The 15,000-nt window shown below is 41.6% G+C and overlaps 1 long non-coding RNA gene across 2 annotated transcripts in view; it reads left to right on the forward strand.

Moving 5' to 3' along the window:
• LOC123500028 overlaps positions 1-15,000 on the forward strand; it is a 76,702-nt gene that overhangs the window by 15,592 nt on the left and 46,110 nt on the right. Inside the window, exon 3 of one of the 2 annotated variants that reach the window (XR_006673154.1) lies at positions 3,158-3,258. The exons of the other annotated variant lie outside the window; for it this stretch is intronic. This is a non-coding gene — a long non-coding RNA (uncharacterized LOC123500028). Of the gene's footprint in view, positions 1-3,157; positions 3,259-15,000 lie in introns of those variants that run through there. 2 annotated transcript variants of the gene reach the window in all.

Below are 15,000 nucleotides of genomic sequence, written 5' to 3' on the forward strand. Positions count from 1 at the left end.
CTCCGCCATTATTGGAGATTATACAGAAAGGGATGCTGAGTGAGTGGAGGGGGTGGAAGGATGGGGGAGATTAGGTAGAGGGGAGGGGAAGGTACAGGTGAAGTAAGAGGAGATACCTGTGTGTGAGTACTGTTTGCTTTAGTGGCGAGAGAGAGAGAGAGAGAGAGAGAGAGAGAGAGCGCAAGAAAATAGATGTAAAAATTAATAGTTCTGTGGTGTTCTGTTGTTCTTTGGTGATTGTATTTGTTTCCTTCTCCTCTGTCAGGAGTTTGTAGGCGGGTATCAGGTTTTTATTAGTGAATGTTAGATTTTCTCTCTCTCTCTCTCTCTCTCTCTCTCTCTCTCTCTCTCTCTCTCTCTCTCTCTCTCTCTCTCTCTCTCTCTCTCTCTCTCTCTCTCTCTCTCTCTCTCTCTCTCTCTCTCTCTCTCTCTCTCTCCCCCTCTCAATTCAAAGCGGCAGAAAAACTGTGAAGAAAAAGAGACGTAACGTAAGATTAAACGAAAAATGGGACGAAAAAGTGGTAACGAAAAGTGTAGCACAGCGAACAGCAATTGTCGATCCACGTGGCGAAACAGACGATAATATGAATGAGATCTGCTGGTAAGAGGAAGATGAACGTCAGTGGCAGAGACAGAACAGACAGAGAAATGAGAATGGATTAATGTATGAAATGAAAAGAGACAATAATGATGATGAAGAGGATATTAACCCCTTCAGTACCATTTCCATATCTATTCTGCTTAGTATTTGGTGATTTTATACAGTTTCATGTGAGGGGAATTGAAATAGTGAGGACTGTGGTGTATTAATTTCCGACATCCATAGACCCTTCCTAATGTCAATGAAATGGTCTAATCGTACACGAATCTCACGGTAGAAAATGTGTCCCAGTGCTGAAGGGGTTAATGGTGAACTAGATATGATATAAGAATTGATAGAAATGTAGGAAAAAATTTGAATGAGTGGAAAGAAAATAAAGTGGAAAGATGTGTGAAAAGAGATAATAATGATGAAGAGGATATTAATGATGAACTAGACATGACAGAAAAATTATAAAAATATAGGACATTTTTTTTAATTCCGAATGTACTAAAAGGTGAACGACATAACTTATATAAAAGAACAAAATGACCAATGAAATGAATAAATGCAAGAAATCACAGAGACAAAGAAGAGAACACAAAAAAAAATGAAAATAAAACAGATGAACAGATACAAAAACAATAACGGAGGAGACGAGAGTTAACCTTGAGACGACGCAGCTTTTATTGGCCGCAGCAGGTTCTTGTTTTGCCTCTTTTTTTCCCTGTATAGAGGGTCGAAGTTCCTCCAGCCCTCCTTCCCTCCTCCCCTCCATGCCTCCTTACCTCCGTGCCCTCCCTCATTCCCTCCCTTCTTCCTTTAGTCTAGTTACTGGTGCCGCGGGGCGATCAAAACGAGTTGAGTGGGCAGTAAAAATAGTGCACGGAGAGGGAGAGGGAGAGGGAGAGGGAGACAGGGACAGGGAGAGGGAAAGGGAGAGGGAGAGAGGGGAGGGAGGAAGGGGAAGGGGGTTGGTAGGATAGACAAGCAAATAAATAGACTGATTGAGTAACTGATCGGTTTTCTAGCTGGCTAACCGGCTGACTGACTGACTGACTGACTGACTGAATGAATGAATGAATGAATGAATGAATGAATGAATGAATGAGGAGCACACACAAACAATAACACACACACACACACACACACACACACACACACACACACACGCACACGCACGCGCACGCGCACACACAATGAGAGAGAGAGAGAGAGAGAGAGAGAGAGAGAGAGAGACCTTAACTGTAACATCTGGGAGTATAACCTTGAGAAAATAATTATCCTCATCTGTAAAAACTGGACTCCCTTCCTCTTCCCTTCACCAGCCATCCTTTCTCGTCCTCCACCCGCCTGTCCTTACATCTCCATCCCGTCCAGGGCCCATCTCCTGCCCATCCTCCGGCACCATCCTGTCCCACTCCCTCCCTCTCGCATCCTTTTTTCATAGCATTATATAACAGTGAAGGTCCTTGGTTGACAAAATACTTCTCCCTCTTCTTCTCCTCCTCTTCTCCTCATTATCCTCCATCCTCCACTCCCATCTCCTCCTGCAACCTCCTCCTCCTGAGTCTTCATGAGGACACCTGCCCTCATTATTGCTCTCACCTCTGCTAATTACACCCATTTCGTCTGACACCCCCTGTAATCACCGCCCCACTACAAACGTCCACTGTTGCATAATTCAGTATATATATGTATGTAGATTTTTTCCCTTCTTTTTTTTATTTTAAGCAGTGAAATTACTATGCAGGTAGCCAACACTCTCTCGGATTTTTTTTCTTTTTTGCTTCCACTGTAGCCTTTTACGGGATTTCTGAGTGACTGGGCACATGACAACTTTGGCGAGGTTGTGCACGGCGAGGTGTTCCTATTTCCTTAGTCGACCACCCTTAGGTAAAGCTTGTCCTAAATAGGTATTAACTGCTATAAAGGTAACGATACTACTACTGCTATTACTACTTCTGCTACTAACTACTAGTACTACTGCTACTGCTGCTACTACTACTACTGCTGCTACTACTACTACTGTTGCCTTTGTTGCTGCTGTGTAGTAGTAGTAGTAGTAGTAATAGTAGTAGTAGTAATCAAAAATATCAAAATTGTGAATACTAGCAATGATCCTGTATGTCTTTTCATTACTCGTCTCTCTCTCTCTCTCTCTCTCTCTCTCTCTCTCTCTCTCTCTCTCTCTCTCTCTCTCTCTCTCTCTCTCTCTCTCTCTCTCTCTCTCTCTCTCTCTCTCTCTCTCTCTCTCTCTCTCTCTCTCTCTCTCTCTCTCTCTCTCTCTCTCTCTCTCTCTCTCTCTCTCTCGTGTATAACTTTTGCAACTTCCGGCCTTTCTGTTCCTCACTAATGCATTCCGTGTGAACTTTTTGCTGTCAGAAAACGGGAATATAAACATGCTTGAATATAAAGTGCCCGAGTTTTTCTTTTAAGTTTCCACACTCCTATTTTTGCTCATCTGCATATTTACCAAGTAATGTATCCAGTCACTTGTTTCGCGCCAGCTCCATCCGCACCGTTGTGATATTGTCTTATTGGCGCACTGATCCTTTTATTTATTTTTTTTTTCAGGGGCAGCAAGGTGAGGTGACTTGAGTAGACAGAGGAATCCTTCACCACGTGTTATCATTGAGCAAACGCCATATTCTTTTTTTTTTCTCATTCAGTGTATCTCGTATGTTGGTTTAGAATGAGTTTGCCAGAATGAACACTTAGCGCTTTCTTTCCGATGTTTTTTTTTTTTCTCGTCATTCGTAAGACAAAAATATGAAGCGTTGTCAAAACTCTACGGGATAAGTTTGCCTCATCTTGATTTCCTTTTTTTTTTTTGTTCTATCCTCCAACCATAAATAGAAAATTGTGTGTGTGTGTGTGTGTGTGTGTGTGTGTGTGTGTGTGTGTGTGTGTGTGTGTGTGTGTGTGTATGTGTTTGGATGTATGCGTGTGTAAGTGTCTGTGCGTGTGTGTGTGTGTGTGTATGTGTATGTGTATGTGTTTGCGTGCGTGCGTGCGTGTGTGTGTGTATATATATGTATGTATGTCTGCGCGCGTTATTCACTCAAGGTCTTAAGAATCACGTGCTGGACTCGTGATCACCAGTTACTGCTTTCACGTGGAAGGCGTAGACCTCTCCTAGTCCAGCGTTATGAAGTGTTACGGTCTTGCACACAACACACACTCCATCCTCTCGCTCAAAGACAACACCAGCCACTTGTCCATCAGTGAAAGTCTTTACAATCTGAGCGTGGCAGGAACCAACCGACAGAAAAAGACAATACCACTGAACTAGCTACGTGTGTGTGTGTGTGTGTGTGTGTGTGTGTGTGTGTGTGTGTGTGTAGATATTTGGACGTGGTAAATACAGAACCCTCCAGTTCAATTTTTCATTTTTTTATCTTCTGCCTTCTCGTTCAAGAAAACCGACCCTCTGGAAATATTTTACATGCAAATCAGCTGCGATGGTTGGAGGAGGAGGAGGAGGAAGAAGAGGAGGAGGAGGAGGAGGAGGAAGGCGAGAACAACGGAGGAAGAGGAGGAGGAGGAGGAGGAGGAAGGCGAGAGCAACGGAGGAGGAAAGAAACGAGGTGAAGAAGAAGGGAGAAAGAACTAGGACGACGACGAGGAAGAGGAGGAGGAGAAGGAGGAGGAGGAGGAGGAGGAGGAGGAGGGTCGTGGCCGGTGGAAGCGAGACAATAAATCAGAGGCGTTAGGCATTCACAGAAGAAGTTCAAAAGGAATTGCGGAGCCCAACGATCGATATTCATTTGAGTGGAAGGTCGAAGCCAGTGTTGATTCCCTCCTGCCCCTTCCTCCTGCCCTTCCTTCTGCAGGCCCACCCACCCGCTGCTTCCTAGTCTGTCTGTCTGTCTGCCTGCCTGCCTGCCTGCCTGCCTACCTACCTATCTACCCACCCGCCAGCCAGCACGCCCCGCCCGCCCCATCTACGCTTTCTATCTCATTCTTTATCTTTCTATCAAGTTTTCTTTGTTTATTTCCGTTTTCTTCGTTTTTGTCGTCTACTAATTGTTAACTTGCCTGTTCCTCTTTTTTTTTTTTTCCTCATTCTCGTTTTCCTCATTCGTTTCGACTCTCTCTCTCTCTCTCTCTCTCTCTCTCTCTCTCTCTCTCTCTCTCTCTCTCTCTCTCTCTCTCTCTCTCTCTCTCTCTCTCTCTCTCTCTCTCTCTCTCTCTCTCAAGCTCCTTTCTTCTACGAGTATTTAATTATCTTTCCTTTCCTTCTAATCTAAGCCAGTACGCAGTTGGTCGGTCTTCTCTGGGATGTGTAGTGTATTCTGACTAATCTAAAGCGCCACGACTATCAAGACTGAAGGTTCCTTTGCCATTTGTGTCTTCCGTTATCACCGCGCTATCAGAGAGAGAGAGAGAGAGAGAGATCTACGTTCTTTTGGCCATCGTGTATAGAATGACCGCGATTTGTGAGTGTGCTGTGGATTGAAACAGTAAAAGGTAGCTAACACTGAACTCCTTTGTGTGAGAGAGAGAGAGAGAGAGAGAGAGAGAGAGAGAGAGAGAGAGAGAGACAGAGAGAGAGTTCTTGGTAGTGGTGCGTTCGCTTTGAGGTGCTAAAAGTGATGGGCCAGTATCCTTTGGGTCGTGTGGAGTTGGTGTTCCCGTTTTGCTCTTCTATCTGATCACCTCTTGAGCTCATTGTCGGGTGATGGTGCCCTCGAGGTAAACTCATTTGCACTCTACACACTTTAGCGATGGTGAGTGTGATAATTGTCAGAACTGTGCTAATGATTTGGGATTGTCGCCTTGTAATCTGACAAATAGTATCTCCTGGTCTTGTTAATTGGGTCTCGACATCAACGTTTCTCTCTTCTTTTTTTTCATCAGCTGAACTTGATACGGCCGTGAAATTGATACGGCCTCAGTAGTCCTATTCTTATTCACGAGTAATCTTAAGAGTGGGTTCGCTACTGTTCGGTGGTCTTTCCCTGTATAGCTTACCAGGGCTGTAGGGCAGGTGATAGTGGTGATTAGGACGACGGTTGTAGTAGTAGTGATAGTGGTGGGGGACGTGGTGGTGTTGGTGGTGGTGAAAGTGTTCTAGGTTAAAATGGTAGTAAGGGTGGTGATGGTGGTATTGGTGGTGGTGGTGGTGGTGGAAGGAAAAGGTGCAGTGCTCACAAAATATACAGATGAGGTTATTTAGTTGCATGGTTTTAGTTGTTGTGGGATATGTGGGTTCCTTTTTGTATTTACTTAACCTCTTCAGTACTGAGACCCATTTTTTACTTTAATATTTGGGTAGGATTAGACGAGATTTTGGGGTATGATTAGACGATTTTATTGACATTAGGAAGGATCTATGGAGGTTAGAAGATTAATGGACACAGTCGTCACTATTTTTAATCCCCACATAAGTTTCTGAAGCTGTATAAAATCGCTAGATAGTAACCAGAAAGAATAGGGAAACGCGTCCTGGTACTGAAGGGGTTAATGGTCTGGCTTCCTCCTCCTTCTTGTTTGTTACCATTTTCGCTTTTCTTTTTCTTTTCTTTTTTTACTTCTATATGAAAAATGTGTTATTGATACCGTTACACAAGTTCCACCGATCACCACTGCCATCTAAAGTCAACAAGAAAATAACAACAAAAGCACCAGCAACAACAACAACAACAACAACAACAACCATCTATTTCTCCTCCTTTTTAAGAATAACATTGCCTGAAAGATCATTTTCTTCTCGCATTGATAACAAAAGATAGTAAAAAAAATCAAGCATTTAATCTAAGCATAATAGACTACAGGTTAATATGTATGTGTGTGTGTGTGTGTGTGTGTGTGTGTGTGTGTGTGTGTGTGTGTGTCGAAAGTGTATACATGGCGGTCGTGTGTACCTTTAGGGGGAATCTTGTGTCTGTTTTGGAAGGTGTGTGTGTACATGTAAGAGATCCTTTGTGTACGTATGAACGGTGTGTGTATCTGAGGGTATCGAGTGTCTGTGTAGCGCTCGTGTGCGTACGTTAGAATTGTGTGTACCTGTGGGTGTTGTGTGTACATTACCGTGTCCTTTCGCTGGTCCTTCCCTCTTCGACTTTTCCTCATCGTGATTTTTTTTTTCCTCTCTATTCTCTTTTTTTTTTTTTTTTCTTCCTTATACTTCCTTCATTTTACTGTTTTCTTTCCTCTTCTACTTTTTTCTTTATTGTGATTTTCTCTTTTTCTTTCCTTCTCTTTTTTCTCTGTCTTCCTTTATACTTCATTTTACTTCATCTTCTTTTCTCTGCTTTACTATGTCTCTCTCTCTCTCTCTCTCTCTCTCTCTCTCTCTCTCTCTCTCTCTCTCTCTCTCTCTCTCTCTCTCTCTCTCTCTCTCTCTCTCTCTCTCTCTCTCTCTCTCTCTCTCTCTCTCTCTCTCTCTCTCTCTCACGTGCTCATTTATTTTCACAATATTTTTTTCTCCTTGAGTTCGTTCTCCTCTCACTGAACAACTTTTCATGTAACAAAACCTCTTTAAACCTTTCATCTTCCAGCCAGATTATCCAAAGCCACCGTCTCTCTCTCTCTCTCTCTCTCTCTCTCTCTCTCTCTCTCTCTCTCTCGATTTTGTGTTTAGTTAAGTGGCTATGAGTTTAATTTATTCAAGTTTCCATTTTCTGTTTTGGCTCATAATCCGGTGAGCAAAAAAAAACCTGCATGTGTGGATCTTTTTGCATCTTCCTACATCTTGTCATAGGTTGGCGGTAAAAGTCCTCAGGTGACTGGTATGGGCGCAGTAAACATGGTCATTATCTTGGGGGTGATGCTGATGGTGGTTAGTGGTGATGGTGATGCTGCATTTCCTTGTAATTGGCTTCTTTTTTATTTTTTGTAACCGGTAGAGACTGAAATGTTTGTTAAATGTAGAGTGCTTTTATTATTGGTATCGTTGTTGTTATTTTTTGCTTCTGAAGGTTATTAGGCTATGGATCGTTTACTGTGTGAGGGAAGAGACGGCAGAGAAAGACGCGTGTAAAAAAATACGTGTGACTGCTGGAGTAAATACACACACACACACACACACACACACACACACACACACACACACACACACACACACACACACACACACACACACACAGACACACACACACACACACACACACACACACACACAGACACAGACACAGACACAGACACACACACACACACACACACACACACACACACACACACACACACACACACACACACACACACACACACATAGACACACACACACACATACACACACACACACATAGACACATACACACACACACACACAGACACACACACACAGACACACACACACACATAGACACACACACACATAGACACACACACACACACACACACACACACATAGACACACACACACACATAGACACACACACACACATAGACACACACACACACAGACACACATAGACACAGACACACAGACACACAGACACACACATACGAGAATGTTGTGTCGCCTTAACAAACAAACACTTAATTGATCTGGTTGGAGCAAGACCCAGTCATGCTTTTAATAATATGTTGTCTGGTGCCACTTTCACAAGTCAGTGCAAAATCATAATTAAAAACAAAAAAAAAGGAAAAAAAATACAATAGTCATCACTTTTAAGACCTAGCAGTAATGGCTGTGGGATCAGAAACAGTAGTAGTAGTAGTAGTAGTAGTAGCAGTAGTAGTAATAGCAGTGGTAGTAACAGCAGTGGTGGTGGTAGTAATGAGAGTAACAATAGTCGTAAAAATGTAATATTCCATTAGCATTCACCACCATTACCAACAAAGCAATTCCATAAGCAAATCAACACCACAACGAATACCATCCCACACACACACACACACACACACACACACACACGTTCTTCTAGGTAGGTTCTCGCCCCCCCACCCCCCATTATCCCAGAGGTAGCGTGGAGCAGCACAGCACTAACACACACTTAGCACTGCAATGCCCTCCGGAGTGAGCGGCACAGCAACATTCATTTTAATTAAGAGGGCTATTCCCATGCTACGCGAGGAGGAGTGTGACGGAAGGCTGGGGAGAGAGAGAGAGAGAGAGAGAGAGAGAGAGAGAGAGAGAGAGAGAGAGAATGACAAAACGAGAAGCAGGAGGGACTGACGTTCTACTTACAAATGGACAGTGAAAGGGAGAAGTGATTTTTAGATAGACAACGTAGAATAGTAATAATTTATCAGAAAAAAAAATGTTAAAATATAAATGAGCGCGCCATGAAGAAAAAAATGTGTACAAACATGAATATATCTGAGAGAGAGAGAGAGAGAGAGAGAGAGAGAGAGAGAGAGATTCCTTCAAATCAAATGAGATCAAAATGAAATATGAACCAAACCAAAAAAAAAACTTAAGTAAATAAAGAGGTGAAAATAAAATGCTGAGTTACAAGGGCATCTCGTTCTTTCTTTTTCTGTCTTTTTTTTCAATTCCTGCTTTTCATTGATCTTCAACTTGTAACCTTTTAAGTAAATCGCTTCCAGTCAAATATTTTCATTACACCATTATCATTATTGCTGTTATTGTTGCTGCTGTTGTTGTTGTTGCTGCTGCTGCTGTTCTTGTTCTTGATGCTGCTGTTCTCATTACTTCAGTTTGCGATAAGAGGCACCATGTTAGGTATGATGGCCCATTTAGTATATCACCTGTCCCATGCCTCACCTTGACAGCCATCACACCTGCCTACTCTGCCACCACCACCACCACCACCACGATGAGCGTCTCCATTCATCCCTCAGTCTCAAATATGTTACCATGTACTGTGCTTGACTCTTGCTTCTTCACCCAGCCTCACCTCCAATCGTACGAGTAATGGTCAGGTTTGGTAGATTTGATTGCCATTGTTGTCAGTATCGCCGCTTCTACCACGAGTGTTGTTGTTGTTGTTCGTGATGGTGGTGGTGGTGGTGTTGTGTTGTTATGGTATTAGTGGTCTTGTGAGATGAATACCATCAACATTACCAATAACAACAGCAACGACAACAATAGAAAAGAATAAAGATGAAATACAGAAGTAAAATAATAGTAATAGTAATCTTATAATTGTGATGATAGTAATAGTAATAATGATAATAATGATAATAATAACTAATAATAATAATAATAATAATGATAATAGTAATAATAGTAATGTAATGATACCAGGAGGAGGAAGATTTTTTGTTAATCGTAATAGTAGTAGCAGCAGTAGAAGTAGCAGTAGATATAGTAGTAGTAATAGCAGTATTTGTTTGTATTATGTTTGTTGTTATTGTCGTGGTTGTTGTTGTTCGTGCTGCTGCTGCTGCTGCTGCTGCTGGTGTTGCTGCTGAAATCAAATAATAGTAAATGATAATTATGTTGATATGTGAGAACACCGCGATATAGTTCATGACGAAGTATCCCAATCATTTTTTTAAGATAATGATGTGAGATAACAGAGGTGAACACAATGTAATGGTGGTGAATATAAATAGAATAATAATAATAATAATAATAATAATGATGATAATGATAATAGCAATAATGATGATAGTAGTAACAATATCAACACTAATAATAATAGGTTTATATTTTCAGACGACCGTTCTACACCTCTCTCTCTCTCTCTCTCTCTCTCTCTCTCTCTCTCTCTCTCTCTCTCTCTCTCTCTCTCTCTCTCTCTCTCTCTCTCTCTCTCTCTCTCTCTCTCTCTCTCTCTCTCTCTCTCTCTCTCTCTCTCTCTCTCTCTCTCTCTCTCTCTCTCTCTCTCTCTCTCTCTCTCTCTCTCTCTCTCTCTCTCTCTCTCTCTCTCTCTCTCTCTCTCTCTCTCTCTCTCTCTCTCTCTCTCTCTCTCTCTCTCTCTCTCTCCCAGCCTTGCACAATTAATGAAGACCCTCAAGGTGGCTCATCACTCCCTTGCTCAGATTAGCACCGACACGCTTGTTTCCTGTTATTGGTTTGCCTTTCATTAATTGTGGCGAGCGATATCGTGTGTGCATTTTGTTGTGGATTACTTCTTGTCGGGGTGGATTTCTGTGGTTGTTGCTGTTGTTGGTGTTAAGGTTAGCGCTGTTGATGATGGTGGTATTGTTATTTGTGTTAGTGTTTGTTCAAGTGGTAGTAGGAGTAGTAGTAGTAGTAGTAGTTGTTGTTGTTGTTGTTGTACTGTAGTAATTGTGCAGTAGTAGTAGTGGTTGTAGTAGTAGTGGTAGTAGTAGTTAGTGCTGTAGTAGTAGTAGTAGTAGTTAGTGCTGTAGTAGTAGTAGTAGTAGTAGTTATAGTGCTGTAGTAGTAGTAGTAGTTATAGTAGTAGTAGTAGTGTAATAGTAGTAGTAGTGTAGTATTTGTAGTAGTGGTAGTGTTCGTATATGCTAACGTTATCACCATTTTCACTATCCTTATCTTCATCTTCTGTCATTACTTAATATCACCATCATTATCACCGCTGCTGTTATTACTATTATTGCTATTGTTATTATCGTTGAAGTTGTCATTATCTATCTAGTATATTACAACTTTATAGGCGACTCTCGATCTCGTTTGTGCAGTGGATGGTTATAATTGCCCATGATCCCGTGCAAGCTTCCCGTTCTTGTCTTCCTTTTTTTATCTTCAGGATGGAGGCCAAGAATCACTCGCCCGTCAGCTCCAGGCAGTCTATTCCTGGGTAATCTAATGCACACTTAAGTAGGTTACCGCCGCGAGGCATATTAATTCAGAGTTCAGAGTGTTAATTTTCTTACGCTATTTATTGCACTAAGGTTATTTTCTTCTGTAACTCTCTAGGTATAGGAGATCGCCCATGTGTATTTACTTTGATCAATTTTAATATTAACGTTGTCTCCTTCTTCTATATTCTTGTTTTCGTTTATGAATTTTTTTTCTTTATACGTAGAGCAGATTATAGTATATTTATTCTTTGATCGACACCACCTTTTTCTACGTGCATGTTTTGTCTCTTGAATGATCCCGTAGATACTCCTCTTGCATTAACCTCTTCTTGTGGCTCCATTTTTCGTTGTGTGGAATGTCTGAGCCTGGCGCTGATAGTACTCAGATCCAATGTGCTGCCAAGGCCATTTCTCTGTAGTTCAGTACCAAAGGAAGAGAAACTAAAGTAAAATGGTACCAGAGGAATCTCAAAAATGAAGGTGGTGAAGTAAAAGCGAGAAAAAAAAAAAAGTTAAATCAGTAAATTGAAAGAGAATATGATGGAGATAATTAGATGTCAAGAAGTGTCGACGAATAAAAGTAAAAAAAAAAATTGTGATAATAAATAAGGGAGAAACCTAGGTAGGGATCTTTGATGATGACAGAAAACAAATAATATAAAGTGATCAAGGACGAATGTATACAATAGAGGAGGAACAGAAGAGAGGGAAATGAGGACAAGGAGGACATGTGAATGGTATTGCAACTCTTACTGCAGCAAGGAGCATTATCGGAAGCAGAAAAAAAAATAAAAATAAAAGAATGTTTTGTCTGCATTAACAAAACAAATCAAAACAAACGAACCGAGAGAGACACTTTCGTTCATCGTCAGTCTCGTAATGAAAAAGAATACATCAAGGAAAGATCAACATGAGATATTCAGTGGAAGAAAAATGAAGGAGGAGGAGGAAGACACAATGAAGACAAGAATAAAATGATGATAATGACGACGACGATGATGATGAACACAATACTAATGAATGATAAATAAAAAGGTAAAAAGCTCTCAGAAAATAATAATGATGGTGGTGGTGGTGGTTACGTTTATGTAAAAGGAAAGTGAAAGAGAGGAAGATGAGTAGATAAGACTTTGCCAAGATTTACAAATAGATAGATAGATAGATAAATAAATAAATAAATAAATAAAAAATAGTAATATTAACAGCAGCAGCAGTAGTGGCGGTGACTGGTGGTAGGAGTAGTAGTAGTAGTAGTAGTAGTAGTAGCAGCAGCAGCAGCAGGACTACCATCAAGCACATTAACCCGCAACGCACTATAAGAACACGAATACAAGAAAAGTAAAGATAGAATTGGAAGTTTGGAGGGAAAAAAAAAACAAGCTCAGTCCAATTGACGATATTGAAAGTACAAAACGACAAGACCACAAATCGCTGGTGGCACACTGAGAAAAAGGAGATTAGGTGGACAGGTGAGGCGGACAGGTGAATTAACACAACTCGCCTGGGTCTTGTGGGGATTGGGGAGATAGGTGAACCGGCCGACCGACACTCCTTGCTAGAGAAAGAAAAAAATATATACAATCGTAATACTAAAAAAAAAAAAGAAAAAAACAGTTGAAGTGACATAAATCATTTTGAAATTACACGGCGGGCAGGACGAGGCGGAGTGTGTCATTAGGAAAAGTGGGAGTTCTGTGAGTTGTAAATCAAAGGAGAAAGATCGACTTTAATACTGCCGCCACGGATGACTTAATTTAGGTGATGCTGTGGCAGTGGTTATGCTTTAGTGATTCTCTCTCTCTCTCTCTCTCTCTCTCTCTCTCTCTCTCTCTCTCTCTCTCTCTCTCTCTCTCTCTCTCTCTCTCTCTCTCTCTGGTAACGAAAGAGAAAAAGTAAGTAAAGGAGAAACATGATTTAGCCGTCAGTAACAAAAGTCATTATATGGTTTATCATCTTATCTATCGGCATCTTCACCTTCTCTCTATATAGCCGGGGATTTCCTTTCGCCCTCTTCTTTTTTGGGCATATAGCACCCAGCAATTACTGTCCATCTCATCGCTGTGTGCCTCCCTCCCGGCGGTGCTTTCATTCCACGCTCCACCACCAGTTATCCATGAATGGAATTACGTTTACAAAATTTGCCGTCACTTTCACCTCGGGTATAAACTCGATTTCATGTACTTACACTTAAAGACCATCATAATTTTTTTTTTCCTTTTATTCTTTTTTTTTTTTTTTTTTTACACTTTATCACTTCCATCGCATATCTCAGCTGTGAGTAACTATTAAGCGCGTTGAATGAATGTTGTAATCACTTCAATTTTTTTTTTCCTTTTTATTTTTTTTTCTCTTGCCAGTTACCAGTATTTAAAAGAGGATGGATGGCCTGCGCTAAAGGTGGTGCACTAATAATGAAGGCGTGATGAGGTCAGCCCTGAATAAGTCGTGTGGTGTTGGGTGCAGGTAGAGATGGTGGTGCGTTACTGAATTAGGACGCGTTGAAAGTAACCTATGAAGAGAGCTAAAGGTGAAGGTGAGGAAATGTAGAGAGAGAGTGAGTCAAGTAGAAGCGAAGCAGACGCAAGTTAAGCGAATCGGTGTTCAGGAAAAGGAAAGCAGACCGAGGACAGATGGAAAGCAACACAAGTGGAAGCTAAGTGGAAGAGGCGCAGCATGACCCCGCTAGTCTTACTGTGCAAAATTTCCTCACCCATTTTCTTTTCCAAGCAGAAGCCCCAACGTTGCCTTTTTGGGAAATTGCCGACCTTAGCCACTCCAAGATTTCACTTCGCACAACAAAATAACATCAGACTGTATTCTCTTGACTTCCCGCGGCGTGTTATGTAAGGTCAGAGGTCGCTGTTATCCTTTTCAATAATCATCGCTTAATATCCGGTCCAGTTGAAAGTGAGAGGAACCCGCCTTCACGGGTCGCGAGGCTGTCGGGTCAGTGTGAGCCTGTCAGAAAGGATTGCCGCTTGAGTTATTATTGTGTGTGCAGGTCAGGCGGGCAGCTGGCCAGTGCTGATGGATGCGTGGTTATATGGTTTGCAGAAATGTTGAGGATTGGTTCTGATGCCATAGAGCGGTGAGAGGGAAGAGCTGAAAGGAAAGTAAACCGAATTGAGAGATACCGCTTGAGATTTTACAACGCTACCGTATAATAAATACATGTTTTGTTTTGTTTTTTCATGCAAAACTAGAAGTGGACTCTTCTCATTTGTACAAATAAACACTACAAAGAAAATTATGATTTACTTAAGTATGTTTGTTTGTCATGAAAAACATTCTTACATCTACAATGTTATTCAAAAGCGAGTAAGAATGTTTCATTGTTGCATTCCCCGCCAGGTGTCAGCAGCGGTGACACACACACACACACACACACACACACACACGCACACACACACGCACACGCACGCACACGCACACACCGGGAGCTGGTGATGACACTAGTAGCTGTACAGGAGGACGTAATAACATTAATGTGAGTATTAACGTACTGGCTCTTTTATTTTTTTCTTTCAGGATTTAAGTGACTGGCGATTCTGTGGCGAGGTCTTGTAAGTGTGAGGTAATGGCTCTACCGCCTTACTGGTCAGACTAGGATTGCCTTCCGAAGTTCTCCTCTTGTCTCTCTTTATTTGGATATATTCTTGGATTTCTTCCTTCATGGTGTGGTTCCTTTCACATTGCTCTCGTTCATTCCTTATGCTTCTCGTCAGCTCATAATGACGTAGCATTCAATTAATGGCTTCCTTCGCTCGCCG

This window comes from Portunus trituberculatus, chromosome 50 (assembly GCF_017591435.1).
Source record: "Portunus trituberculatus isolate SZX2019 chromosome 50, ASM1759143v1, whole genome shotgun sequence".
NCBI lineage: Eukaryota > Metazoa > Arthropoda > Malacostraca > Decapoda > Portunidae > Portunus > Portunus trituberculatus.